This window comes from Puma concolor, chromosome D2 (genome assembly GCF_028749965.1).
Source record: "Puma concolor isolate L17-30 chromosome D2, mPumCon1.1.hap2, whole genome shotgun sequence".
Lineage (NCBI taxonomy): Eukaryota > Metazoa > Chordata > Mammalia > Carnivora > Felidae > Puma > Puma concolor.
The window spans coordinates 75,826,605-75,840,686 of record NC_141677.1 but is presented as its reverse complement, the minus strand read 5'-3'; the positions used below and the strand labels follow the sequence as shown (position 1 = coordinate 75,840,686).

The following is a 14,082-nucleotide window of genomic DNA, read 5'->3' as shown; positions in this document are numbered from 1 at the left end:
GCAGGTCAAGAATCTGGAAGCCCCTGCTTTGCTGGAAAGACTGTGATCTATACCATGACGCTCTCTGCACCCAGTGCCGGTGGCAGCCGGCTCCTTGTTTCTCATCACCGCACAGAAACGACCCAGGATGCCTTCTGATGCTGTGTATATACAGCGACCAAGCTACCTGGGCATCTTCACACCTCCTTGGAAAAGAATACAGGTAACATTTCCCTTTAAATAACTTTTCCAAGTCGGTCTCTTAGCCGTTACCTGTTCTCTGCCAGCAGGGAGTGCAGGCCGGTGGGGACCATCTCACGCACCTCTGTTTGATGAGTTGGGGGGGGGCAGTAAATCGTAAGTGAAAATTCAGCCTGTTCAGAATGGCCCCGCTTGCACATTTGACCCCAGGAGAATGTTAACTTACACCAGAAGAAAGCGAGCGGGTGTCCCACGGTCACCGGCAAAGTCCCTCACCCCCGGGGCCTCCGTCAGGTTTTGGGGTCTCAAAGGATGCTGTGCTGCCACTCTTGGTGGGGAAAACCAAGAGGGTTTGTCCCAGAGGATATCTAGCGGGACCCGAAGTGGGGGGGGGGGCGCCACGGAGGGAACCGCCTGGGGAGGACAGTGAATGGGAGCACTGCTATTTTCTCTGCTCTGCCTTCATAATTCTTCTTTTCCTTTTTTCTTTCTGGCTCAGGAGATGATTTAACATGTGGCTCACAGCTGACTCTTGTAGGGGCTCAGAGAAGCGACGAGAAGACAAATACCACCTGGGCACTTTTGCACCATTCTGTGTGGCTCAAGGATGCCCCCCCCCCCCCCTTCATTTAGGGAAGGCCTCCCTTTCCAACAGGAAGCGGGGGGGAGGGGCACCGGGATTATGTGTTCAGGGATCGAGACGGTGTGTATGAGCTGGTGGGATCTGGTAAACCGTTGAGTCTGGTCACGGGGACCCCACTCTGCCTTCCAAAATCCTTGGCGTGTGTAGTCCAATCAAGTGGTAATAACAGGAAACACATAGGGAGCCTTGAACTCTCGTAAGTGTAATATGTAGCAATCTTTTGAGGTGGGCGTGCTACCCTTCCCATTTTGCAGATAAGGAAAGTGAGGCACAGCGAGACTAAGTAACCTGCCCAGATTTATGCAGGGGTGAGTGGCAGGGCCAGGACTGTGGATACAGACAGTCTGGCTCCAGAGCCCAGATTCATAACTACCATTCTCCACTGATTTTCCAAGCAGGGGGATCCTTGAGGCCATCGGGCCCGGCCTCTCCCTCAGTCACTCATTCCTGAGCCAGTTTTAGGACCTTTGCGATATCTGTGTCCCACCTCTAATGCCACTAACGTAACTTTTTCATTCTCATAATTCACTCCGTCTACTTGAATACGTTTGTCTGAAATGAAACCTTGATATTCGCACGAGGGGTGAAAACTCAGCATCGTTTGCCATAAAAATAGAGAGGAAATGTAAAAATAGGTCCAGCGAAAACAGTGTGACTAACTTTGAGCTGAGCACTGCCCTCCCCCGAGTCCCAGAGCCCCCGGTGCCTGAGTTGAGGGATGAAAAGAGGAGAGGAAGAGGTGTCACCTTTACGGGACCTGCTCCCGGAGTTCGCCGTGTGCCCTCAGGGTTTAGACGGAGGCCCAGGGAACTGCCGCACCCGCGACCAGCAGGACCCCTGACTCCTGAGCATGGGGCCCTCCGCGCTCATTAGGCACATTTTCACACGCGCTGCCCCCGCCAGGTTAATTCCCGAGTTAATTCGTGTAACATACCTGTTGATGGTGGCTCCGTCTCCTGCCCTCGCCCTCCAGTTCTCACGTTCCTGAAGCAATTCCTAACCTCCACCGGCCCCCGCTGTCATCGGCCACTCCGGAGGTAGCCCCCGGCCACGTGGGAACTTGGATTCAGGGCCCCTAGATCTAGGGGTCTGCTGTCACTGTGGCGGCTCATTTAACTTCTTTCCATCTGCCGGCGCCATCTCCAAGAGGAGGCTAACAGCACTTTCTCTAAGGACCTCAAAGGGTTGCTGTCAGGACGCAAGGGAGGTCAAGGATTTGGAAACCCTCTGGTGGAAAACACGGCTCCGAATGTGCGAGCGTTCACGCCAACCCTCACTTATCCGGCATCCGCAAGCGATGAGAACCGTGAAGGAGGGGAGAGGCCTTTGCACACAACAGAGAGAACTCACAGCCGGCTCCTGCATTTGTCGGACCTGCACGGATCCTCCTGCACGATGGGCTAGGTGCTAGCGAGTATTAACGAATTCGGACGTGACACCACGTGGCCCCGACGTGAAGAGAGTCGTGGTGTAAAAGGCAGGTAACACACAGTTACGTGTGTGATGGGATTCCTCGTGGTGCAGACCCTCAGCCTTCTCGAGACCCGAGTCCCGCAGGTTGGGTCATCTGTTTCCCCCAATCACGTGACTTCAGAGCTAACAGATGAGAAATGGGCAGGGCTCTTTCTGGGGCAAGGCAAACTTCCTTGATGAAGAAGAGGGGCTGACTTGGAGGGAAGGGGTAAGAGAATGAAGCAATTTGTGCTTTGAAGCCTGAGGTCACTATCTATCTATCATCTATGTATCTATCATTGTCATCTATCCATTATCTATCATCTATCATTTATCGACCTGACTTATCACTTTATCTATCATCTATCACTTTATCTATAATCTACTTAGTTTATCACTTCATCATCTCTCTAACCTATCACTTTAGCATCTATCTAGCTATCCCTTTATCTATCATCTTTCTCCCTGTCACCTATCACCCATCTATCTTTCATTTATTACATTTTTTGTTCGATCCCCATCTCTGGAATAAAACTTCCATAAGTGCAAGGGCGTTTTTTTTTTTTTTTCTCCCCAGACAGAGTATGTGGCCTGAGCACGCACTTAGGCACCTCGTACATGTCTGTTGGTTAACCTCCAACTCTGGGTTATCAAGGAAAGGTCAAGTTGTAGTTCATAGATTTTGAAAATAGAGCCCTTGATTTGCGCTTTTATCCTCATCCCCTGAGACCTTATGAGGTGTCGACGGGCACAGAATTTCTGGTCCTGGAGAGCAGGGCCCCCACCCACTGACCTTTATATCCAGCAGCAAGCCCGGGGCGGACACCCAGAAGCCACAGCCCTTCTCCACCTGGCCTCCTCTCGTGGACTTCCCTTGAGGGACTTCCCATGGAAGAGCTTCTACAGAGAAACAGGTTTTCTTTATTTCTATTTTTTTGCCGTTTGCCCAATTTTCTTCATAATTTCCATATTTCTTATTACTCTTTCAAAGTCATTTAGAGGATAGGTAACCAGGATCCCTGTGATAGGACCGACGTCAAGAGCAAGGACAAGACAGTGACTTTTGCAATTTACTTGTCCACACTCCTCCACTTAAAAAAAAAAAAAACTATAACGGCAAAAGTTTCAAATTAGCAACCCCCAAATGCCTTGCTTAACGTGAGTACTTTTTAGGACTACCGTTGCCATAGCAACCTGAAGCCTCTCTTGATGGTCACTGTACCCAATTCTATTGAAGCTAAAAATTACCTTAGCCTCGTGTATATGCTTGGCCAGCACAGTAAAGACTGGGTTCCAGAAAATTAAAACTTTTTTTAACCGGTTTGAAATTACTTCTACTGGAGCAAAAGAAACCTCTCAAATCTAAGTGTTTTTCTTCTTCTTCTTCTTCTTCTTCTTCTTCTTCTTCTTTTTTAAAGGCATAATTTGTTGGACATTAAAATAACAAAAGGGCTTTGAGAAAGGATTATGTGTTTCTGATGTTTCAACACTAGAATAGATTTACCTTATATCTGACGGATGTAATCTTGCGTTCTGAGGTAATGTTTTAGCTCTTTTTCTTCCCATCAATAAAGATCTCAACGATAGCACTTCGTTCTTTCTCTAGAACATTCCTTCAGATTTTTTGCTCTCCGTCTTGTAAACCATTTCATCCAGGATGGTGTACAAATTGGATGCAGGACTTCTGTCGGGGCAGGGAACTCATTACCAAAGGTTTTTATTGCTACAAGCTTAAAATGGAAAATGTTTCAAGTCTGGAGAGTTCCAGTGGAGATGCCCCGCATCAGCTGCTTTCCCTAGCTACGAGGAGAAGAGGAGAAGAAATTCAGTTCAGAGTTCTCTTCTTAACCCAAAAGGCGCCTGGCCCTGGGATCTCACTGAGCTCGGGGGCTGCAGAAGAATAGCCACTGGGGTAATTCTGATTTCAGAAAGAAAGCGCCTGTTTACAGCCCTGGCCTCCCTGGTAATCACGTGAGCCTCCTTTCCCCCCTTGCAACCTTGGCCGACTGGCCTACGACTCTCCAGGGCAAAATCTCTTTAAAAATTCACAGATATATCCCTCTCCATGCAAATCGACTGCAGAAACTACCCGGGCTTTGAATATCTTTTGAAACGGAAACAACTGTATGTAAATAAAGGGCTGTTATTTACCAACAAGAGGACAAAAGCCCCGGGCACCCCCTTCAGCTCAGGGCCCCCGCAGGACTTCTCTCCCCAGCAACTTCATACTTATTAGCTTGATTGCCAACTTCGGTTTATTATTCACAAACTCACCCTGAGCCCTGCCTTTGAATGCGTAGAAAAAATGGTGTTTATGTTCCAGAATTTTTGCTTTATTCTCATGACTGAAGTAAACGATGAAGTATTTTCTGCCTCAGCAGAGCCAGCAGGGAAGAAACACATGTTGTAATTATCTTAAATAAGCAGGCAGGGGACTTGGCTTCTGGAGCCTTGCGGTAGGGGCCCCGGGAAAAAGTGGGGGACAGTGGGGTGTCCTGCCATCTACACTCAGCCTTCCTCGCATCTGCTCGCTTGGGACTAAAGGAAGGAACCGTCCCCCTTGCAAAGACGGCTTGTGTGTAATTTAGTGACAGAAATGTGCTCTCCGGCCAATAAAACACATACTGGGTTTTTTTTTGAAAGATGAAAATTGACGAACATGTTTAAACATTTTAAAGGAAAATCATCGTATTCGGGCAACACAAAATGACAGGAGCAAACCTTAACTTTACTCAAAAAAAAAAAAAATTCCATTAAAAAGTCATCACTTATAATAGCTTCTTAGGAATCTGAAACCAATACCTTCAGATCAAGATTCTGATCAGGACAAACCAATCGGGTGATTATCAGAGTAGGATAGCATTCAACGTTGGGCCTCAACAATAATCTCAAACCCTGGTGTGTATCTGATTTGGGATCCAGTTCCAAATGCAGTCAGCTTCTTCCATAACCAGTAAAATCAGCTATGTCTCTCTATGATTTTACTCTCGAAAGCATTTGTTACTGGGGGTTACTAGGCTTCAAAGAAATATTTTTGTTAAGCAATCTTCTCTATTGTCCTTTCTCCTTTCGGAGGCTGGGAGGGACGCTGGGAGGGACGCTGGTGACTGCAGGCTTGAGTGGTGATCCCCGCGGGCCCTGCGCACCCCCTCCCCTCCCGGTTTCTCCCTCTTGAGAGGGGTGGCAGATTTATTTCTCCTCGTTTCTCCTCTACCCAGCGTGTTCCGTGTTCCTTCTACTACTAATTAATGTGAGAATAGAGAATCAAAGAGGGTATCCCTCCGAAGAGTTGTTTTTGAAGAGTGACAAATTAATCCCCTCGGATATGCCTGGAGGCAGGCAAGATATCTTCTGTTTTGTTTTGCAAAATTCTGCAATTAGACGTGCAAAAGTTCCATTTTTAGTAAAGATTTTGTTGACAAATTTCATCCACTTCAGAACACGCATGCACACACATACACACACACACACCCCTCAGCTTGTTCCCGGGAAACTATTCCTCAGGGAAGATATTTTTGGACCACTGGAAAAAACTCCTGTGCCAAGGTCTGCTTTTTGCCCACACCTGGCACCTGGCAGAAGGTTCTGGGCTCTGAAATGGGGAGTGGGCTCAGAACTCCTCAAGGTGGACCCTGCTTTAAGCACAGAACTTGGACATCCCTGCCCTCATTTGTGCCCTAAAATAACCCCGGGAGGTATCATTATTACCGCCATTTTACAGATGAAGAAACTAAGGCTCAGAGCAGTTAAGTGACTTGCTCAGGTCACACAGAGAGTCAGTGTTGGAATCCAGCTGCAAGCTCAGATGGTTTTACTCTAAGTCCCAACCTCTTCCTTCCAGGTTCTCCCGACTTCCTGCAGGCTTCATGGAAATGAGAATGTTAGCGGGACCCGTATAGAACTCCCAGCTTCACTGCAACCCCAGTGAAATGAAATCTGTGTCTCTCTTGCAACTCGGAGATCCACCTATGAGCTGGCAGATAATTACAGGTCATGATCTAAAGTTTCGTGTTTCATTTTCGCCTGATGCCCGCAGAATTAGGACATTAGTTTCTCATAAATCAGTGCCCTTCAATCAATTACGCTTAGTCACCAAGAACCCGTGAGCTGAGCCATCATCAGATGGGCTGGCTCCTACCCGCTCGAGGCTTTTGTCTTCCACTTAGAGCAGGTGATTTATTTATTGAAACATCGCTGAAACGGGAACATCTTTCTCCCTTTCTTTCAGCTGTCCTTGGAGCCGATCCAGCCTTCCTCCGCTCCCAGTTCAGGAATCGGTGATCATGGAACAGAGTTAGTTTTTGTCTCGTTCGGTGTTTCAGGGCTCCAGTCTTTAAATCCCGGGGCTCGGCTGAATAAAATAACACCAAGATGTTATTGTTGTTTTTTTATCCCCAAGGTGGAAGGAGAACTGATGTTTCTCGAACCCCCTGCTTCACGCCCGCACACTGGGCGCTAAGTTACGGCATCCGATCTTCCCTGCCGCGCTGTCTGGGGAGAATCCTGATTCTTGTTTCATTGTCGTGGGCCCCCAGGAGGTGGAGAACCTCATCGTTGAGCAAGTGCGTCCAGGACTGCTTTGCCCTCCCAGCCCTCCTTGCCCTGACAGCAAATCAAGAAATTCACCCGTGCGGCGCTTGAACAGAATGGCCTTCTAGAAGCTTGGCTCTTCCAGCTGTGGACGATCGGCCCCGCGAATGGTCGCCAGTTCCTTCCTCTCAAGGCCCATGCCGAAGGTGGAGTGTTAGGAAGGGAAATGATTTACCCCAGGTCTCGCTACATTTATTTACTTAGCAGTGGGGCCTGGTTTCAGAGTCCTGTTCTTCCTAATTCCACGCTCCTGCCACTTAGTACCACCTTCCGGTCAATAGCATTTACACCAGTTACAGTTGGGAGGTTGAAGAAGAGGGAGACGATGTCTGAAGACGAACTCTGTCTCCTCAGCATCCAGGAGCAGCGTACGAAAGGGGAGACGTTTGCCGATGTTCACCTGCTGCGAAACAGCGTCAGTTTCTTTACGCGGCCAGCCTGGCAAACGTCAGCTGAGTCCCTGCTTGTCCCTGGGGCTCCCGTCACTGTTGGGTGTTGTGTATGTCTTCAAGTCACGTAGTTAGGCTCTAGTCTTCAGGTTTGTACTGTGTGTGTTTGTGCAGCATGTGAGAAGAGGCTGATGGGATGTGTAGCCAAAGAGAGACCACTTTTCCAGGACTGAGGTACGGAAGCCCTGCCAGGCCTGGACCTCTGGCAAAAGGATCAGAGCGTTTCAGTCGTCCCACGGCCACTCCGCCATGCCTGGTTCAGGAAGAGGGCAGCCAAATGCAAGGCTCTGGGCTGTGGTGGAGCCTGGAAGTCCCAGGGACTGTTCCCTGGGGGCGCTTGTGGCCCAGTTGGGCTCTCGGAGGCTTGTTGCTGCCAGCCAGGATGGCGTTTGCAAGACAGAGAGGGGAGCCAAGTTTCTGTTCGAGGCTTCCCTCTGTGGGCTTCCTCAGGGCTCCCTGGGGTCCCCATAACTGGCTGCCTGGCCGTACTTGGGCTCTTTGTGACCTGGCCCTCTTGGGCTGTGCAAATACCAACTACGATGATTGAAAGAAAGAGCTCTGGAATATGACAAACCCAGGTTTGATTCCTAGTCCCTGAAGTGCTGTGTGACCTCGGACAAGTTACTTAACCTTTCTGCGTCTTAGCTTTCTCACCTGTAAAGTGCTGCTGATCTGGTAAGGACTGTGTGAGATCATGTATGGAAAGTGCTCAGTGCCTGGCACGTAATAAGTGCTCAATAAATGGTAGATCATTATTTCTATCAACTGGGCATGTTGAATACGTAGCTTAGAGAATATTAGGTTTACTGTTGTATAAAGAGCACAGACACTTGCTACAACAGGGATGAACTTTGAAAACATTACGTTAAGTGAAAGATGCCAGACACAAAAGGCCACACCTTGTATGATTCTATTAATATAAATAAAATGTCCAGAATCTCCAGACACAGAAAGTAGATTAGAGGTTTCCAGAGGGTAGGGGGAGAGGTGAATGGGGAGGGACTGCTTAACGGAAAGGGGAGTTTCCTTTTGGGGGGATGAAAGTGTTCTGGAACTAGACAATGGCGGTGGTTGTGTTACATTTTGAATGTACCAAATGCCACTCAATTCTATACTTTATTTTTGAGAGAGAGACAGAGAGACAGAGAGAGACAAAGAGAGAGAGAGAGTGCGAGCAGGGGAGGGGCAGAGAGAGAGAGGGAGATACAGAATCCCAAGCAGGCTCCAGGCTTTGAGCTGTCAGCACAGAGCCCGACGCAGGGCTTGAACCCACGAACTGCGAGATCACGACCTGAGCCGAAGTCAGGCACTTCACCGACTGAGCCACCCAAGCGCCCCCAATTCTATACTTTAAAATGGTTAAAATGGCAAATGTTATGTATATTGTCCCACAATTAAAAAAAAAAAAAACAACTGTGTAGAGCAGACATAGTTCACACATCTCTGGATTCAGTTCCCTCGTCTCCTTCGAGATCACAGATCTCCCTCGACAGTCAGAGAGGCAGAATCAATCTGTGTAGTCGCTCTAATGAGTGATTTATCAGAATCAAAAGCCCTCAAATTTTAAATAGTGCTTTGTCATGTACTCACCCCAAACTACATTTGTCACCATACTGTGAGGTTGGCTGCAAGAAACATTGTTCCCGTTTTACAGGTGACAAACTTGAGCATCATTGAAAGAAGGGTTAGTGCTGGTAGTTACATATGCTGTTAATAGTGATACCATTCGGGGGCACCTGGGTGGCTCTGTCGGGGAAGCGTCTGACTTGGGCTCAGGTCGCGATCTCACACTTCGCGGGTTCGAGCCCCGCGTCGGGCTCCCCGCTATCAGTGCAGAGCCCGCTTCAGATCTTCTGCCTGCCTCTCCCTTGCTCGCTCTCTCTCAAAAATAAATAAAGATATTAAAAACAAAATAGTGGTGACATTTTCTGAGTTCACAGAGGGAACGGACTCCTGTCCGTTCACAGAGGCCGGACTCCTGTCCTTGTTTTCTGGTTCCTGGCTCTGGGCTTTGTACATTACACGCAGTTGTTGACCGTACATTTTATGTTACACGCATTATTTTAGGTTTATGTTACTCATTCATAAATGGTACTGGGTGAATGTTTATTCCTGGCTGACTCACAGGCAAGGACAGATCGCGTCTTTGTGGAGAGTTTGCATTTGGACCCGTGGCTTGCTTGATTTAACTGAAAATTACTGCCTTTACCAGGGGCCATTAACACATCGGAATGGGTGTTTGTCGAGCCTGGAAAAGTGATGCGTGATGCTTGCGTTATTCTTTGGTCCCCAAAGACTGTTGGTGTGTGTGTTTAAACACCTCTCAAGTGCTAAGAGCCCCTAATGAGTTAAATTAACACACCATTAGGGTTAAGAATAGTGGTGTATGTGGGTACAGTGTTCCAATTATGGAGCTGGACTGGAGGTTGAGGCACGTATATACAACGACTACAAACCCCTCCGAGTCTGACGCTGTTTGACCCTTGACAAAGTGTTTCCTTTTTGTTAGTCAACCACATATCACTCCTTCGACCCGGGGAGCTAAAATTGCCATTTTACAGATGAGGACTTCGAGGATGGAGAGAAGTGTCGAGGTGTGCCAACTCAGAGCTCGCGAGGAGCTTTTGGATGTGGGTTTTGGCACCACATCAGAGAGCTTTGCTGGTGAACTCACACACTTGGGTTGGGTTGGGGCCATACACAGCCCTTGTCGCATTATTACCAACTGCCCAGAGCCCACCTCAGTACTGGCTTGCAGGTGACCTCCCATGATTCCCCTTACAGGTCTGACTTCCCTGCAGAGGCGAATCTCTTCTTTCTGTATTTGTGAGGCTGCGTTGTCTCAACTGTCTTATGAGTCCGTACCGTTACTTTCTTGTCTTGCAAAACATACCGGGTTGGGGGGGGGGGGGTGGGTTTCCACCGCATTTAGCAAAATAAACCATCTGGCCCTGGTGGAGGTTTTCTAACCAAAGCCTAGCTCCCCGGGTTCAACGTCAACATCGCCTCTCTGCTATTTTGAGCAGTACGGTATTAGTGGGGGCTGCTGGGTGCTAGGGGAATTTGGCTTCTTCTTAATATGTAATAATTGTCATTATCTTTCAATTACTTAACAAACAGTGAAGCATGGGGCCATGGTATTTCAAAAGAGTCTCCTGGGAGTAGGACTGGAGATTTCCAAACGTTACCCAGAATTAGCTGGGAGAGGGCAGCCCTCTTAGTACATTCCCAGGGGAAAATGCATAGATTATGTGCTAATCACTCGGGTGGAGCCATGCTTATTTGCCCTTTCACCTTAAGCTCCGACTTCCTGCTAAGAGAGATATAGTTAACCCAGAAAAGGATTTGGTCAGGTCCCTTTTGCTGTTCTCCACCTAGCAGATCTACCAAATAGTTTGGCAAAGATGAAAAACACAAAAAAGCGAGAAGAAAAACAAAATCAATAAAGGAAGTAGAGAGGCACCTGGCTGGCTCAGTTGGTAGAACGAGTGACTCTTGATCTCGGGGTTGTGAGTTCAAGTCCCACGTTGGATGTAGAGATTACTTAAAAATAAAATCTTTAAAAAGTAAATAAGTATCGGGGGGAGAGAAGTTAAATCATTTGGTGTTGTGCAAACCCAAACAAACGAAGAAAACTGGATTGGATCCCCTTGGACTCATGGTAGCTACATTCTGTTTTGGGTTTGTCAATAAGCAGGTGTTGTTAGAATATTATGAAGAAGATGCTTGGGGCAAATTAAGCAGAGCTTATTTTTGTTGAGAAATACATTCTTGCCCAGTGCAATTGTTAATGTCTTAAACAAGCACTGCTTCCTATGAGAAAGTGGGACCAAAAAAAAAAAAAAAAAAAAGACCTTTTAGTTTTATATACAAGATTTGATTTAGATTTAATGTAGGATTGCGACTTTGAAAGGAGCTTTGGTTTTTCCGGTGGCATAAGAGCTAAAATTAAATTTGGGTTTAACTAAAAATCCTCAATGCATAATGAGGATTAAATGGTAGGGATCTGTCTGCCCATGCAACTTTTGATTTCATTTTGATTGGCGTTTTGAACACTCAGGACACAGTTAATTTTCAGGAGCAGAGACCTCAGGTACTCAGCTTACTAGCTTTGCGTGGGTCTTTATGCCAAGTGAATAACCGTGCACTTCTCGTAGAATCAAGGACTAAAGTAAAGGGGAGAGGAGATTACCCTTTCAGAACCCCGATTCCCACTAAACCAAAGGCAAACCCTTTGTAACTGTTGATCAGAAAATAAATCCTCTTTATTATTCTACAGGGAAACCTCTTCTCCCTCTGCTTTTCTTCAACTCTTCCTGCAGATACGTGGTTTATACAGACGTGGCATTGCTTCTCACAGACCTGTCAGTGTGGAACTCTCTGACCCTCATTGCTCAATGTTTTCCCCCTCCTCAAAACAGGAAGTGAAAATATCCCAGCTGACAAGTTAAACATTTCTGTGAAAAAAAAAAAAAAGTTCCAAACCCTTTATCCCTTTCAGTTCACCCAGGAAGAAAGAGTGAGCTATGGCAAGATCGGTCAACTCATTGACCGATAGCTCACGTGCAGTATCTTAGAACAATGTTTTCAATTCTATTCAAGAGGCACTGATGTAAGGTACTTCAGGTTTTTTCAATGAGAAACTAGAGATTATGACTCTGGATGGATTCTGAACACTTTTTGAGGGAACATAATTTTCCTTATTCACTCAACTTTGCTCAACTCACAAGTCTTTGCCCGTGTTTACTGGTGGTGGGGGAGGGAGTGATGATGAGCGCATATGTTTATGTTATTTTAGTCGAAAATCCATGTGCCATTGGTAATGAATTGAAGGTTAAGTGACAATTTTTCTTTACAGCCACTCTTGTCGAATAGTCTGTGAACTGAAAACTGGATTAACCTTTAATTACCCTCGACGATCTCTCAACCCCAAGACAACATTACCACTCCTACCAGTAGTATTTGCATATACAGTTTAATGAAGGAAACATCTGTTTGCATATTCGCTATCATTAATACTATGCAGATGAACAGATATTCACAATGTGATAGGCATTTGTGCTAACGTCTCATTTTCTTTCTTCATTTCTAGTCTTTCTTTCTCCACCCACGGCTGCAGCTGGATTTGGATTAATTAGAATTAAGGGCTGTCTAGAGCCAACAGCCTTGTGTAGGTAGGTGCACAAATGTCATGTGATCTGAATGCCTGCAAAGCCACATTTTATTCAACTGGGGGAAAACACTGCTGCGTCCCACAAAATGTATACTGTATAGGCCTGTGTGTGTGTGTGTGTGTGTGTGTGTACTTGAAACAAAACTATGTTTTTCCCTCTTTAATCGAAGTTAAAAAAAAAAACGCTTTGTATGTCTATTTTTGGAAATACTTGCTTTCATACACAGCTTTCCTCTCTGATGGCTATATCGAATGCTTCCTATATGGAGTTTCACGATTTTACCGCTGACAAAGCCCTTGGAGGCCAAGCCAATCAAACCTTTATTTTCTAGCCAGGCTACAGAGATTTGTCTGCAGTCCCCTTAGCAGCCAGGGAGAGAGAGCTGAGTCTGGGGGGCCCGATCCTCCAGACTTCAAGCCTAGTGCTTTTATGACTGAATTGTGTTGCCTTTCTGTACGAATGAAGTTTCGAGACACGACAGGCAGTGATTCCTATGTGGTTACCACTTGAAGCCACTTTAAAGGTATCCAGATAGGTATTACATATATAAAATGCATGGTATAAACACAAGCTTTATCAACAAACATTATATTTTGTACACATATCTTGTGATTCTTGCTGATGCAAGGCTTCGATTTTTGCACCGGTCCTGAGATAATGAAAGATTCCTTAAAGATTTTCAGGGCTTTAATTTCACGGTACATTTTTCAATATGTTTTTCAATCCGAAAAAAACCCGTGCTGCTCCTTTATGCTTTTTAAAGTAAAAAACTCTCAGTTCTAACTTAATTTCACCGCCTTCTGATCATAAGCCTTGAGCCAGGCACTGCTACCTTTAGAACTTCTAGCTTCTCAGCATATGCCGTGGAAATGATTTTACAGAGCTCTTCTCCATTGACTGTCTTGTCTCATAGGAATGGAGACAATTCTTGGCTTTCATTAGTGAATCTATCCTCATTAATTCAAACTAAATGATGGTGGTGGCGAGGGGGCAGCCAGATTAACTAGTGAGTACTTTGAACCATAGAAATTTTTTATGGGAATATCCTATTCTTACGTCTATGGATGTTCTGCAATTAACGCTGGGCTGTGTCTCTAAAGGTCTTTAGGGCATTTGATTAAATCAATTGGTTTGTGATTTCATATCCATTATTTGCAGGCAAAGGTGTATTATGAAACTATAGGAAGTGATTTGTTCTCTAAGCATTTCACGTTCCCCTGAAACCTTACCTCCTTATTTATACACTATTCAGCTACACTATCTATAAAAAAAAAAAAGGTAGAGCTAGTTCAGAGAGCATCTGGGTTATCATTTCCAAATAAATAAGATTTTTTTTTTAAACCATATTCTCCAAGTAGAAATGGACACAATGACGGACATAATGTGACTATTTGATTTAAAAAGGCATTTTGGGGCACCTGGGTGGCGCGGTCGGTTATAAGCATCCGACCCTTGATCTCAGCTCACGTCATGATCTCTCGGTTCGTGGGACGGAGCCCCACATGGAGCTTTGCGCTGACGGAGACTGCTTGGAATTCTGGCTCTCCTTCTGTCTGCCCCTCCCCTGTTTGCATGCGCGATCTCTCAGAATAAA

At 46.2% G+C, this 14,082-nt stretch overlaps 1 long non-coding RNA gene across 1 annotated transcript; it reads left to right on the top strand.

The window, feature by feature from the left end:
• The first annotated feature begins 2,427 nt into the window (after positions 1 to 2,427).
• LOC147576192 (uncharacterized) lies at positions 2,428 to 6,647 on the top strand. Its single transcript, XR_015242027.1, has 3 exons — positions 2,428 to 2,504; positions 6,117 to 6,265; positions 6,504 to 6,647. It is a non-coding gene; the product is annotated as an uncharacterized LOC147576192 (long non-coding RNA).
• The last annotated feature ends 7,435 nt before the right edge of the window (positions 6,648 to 14,082 follow it).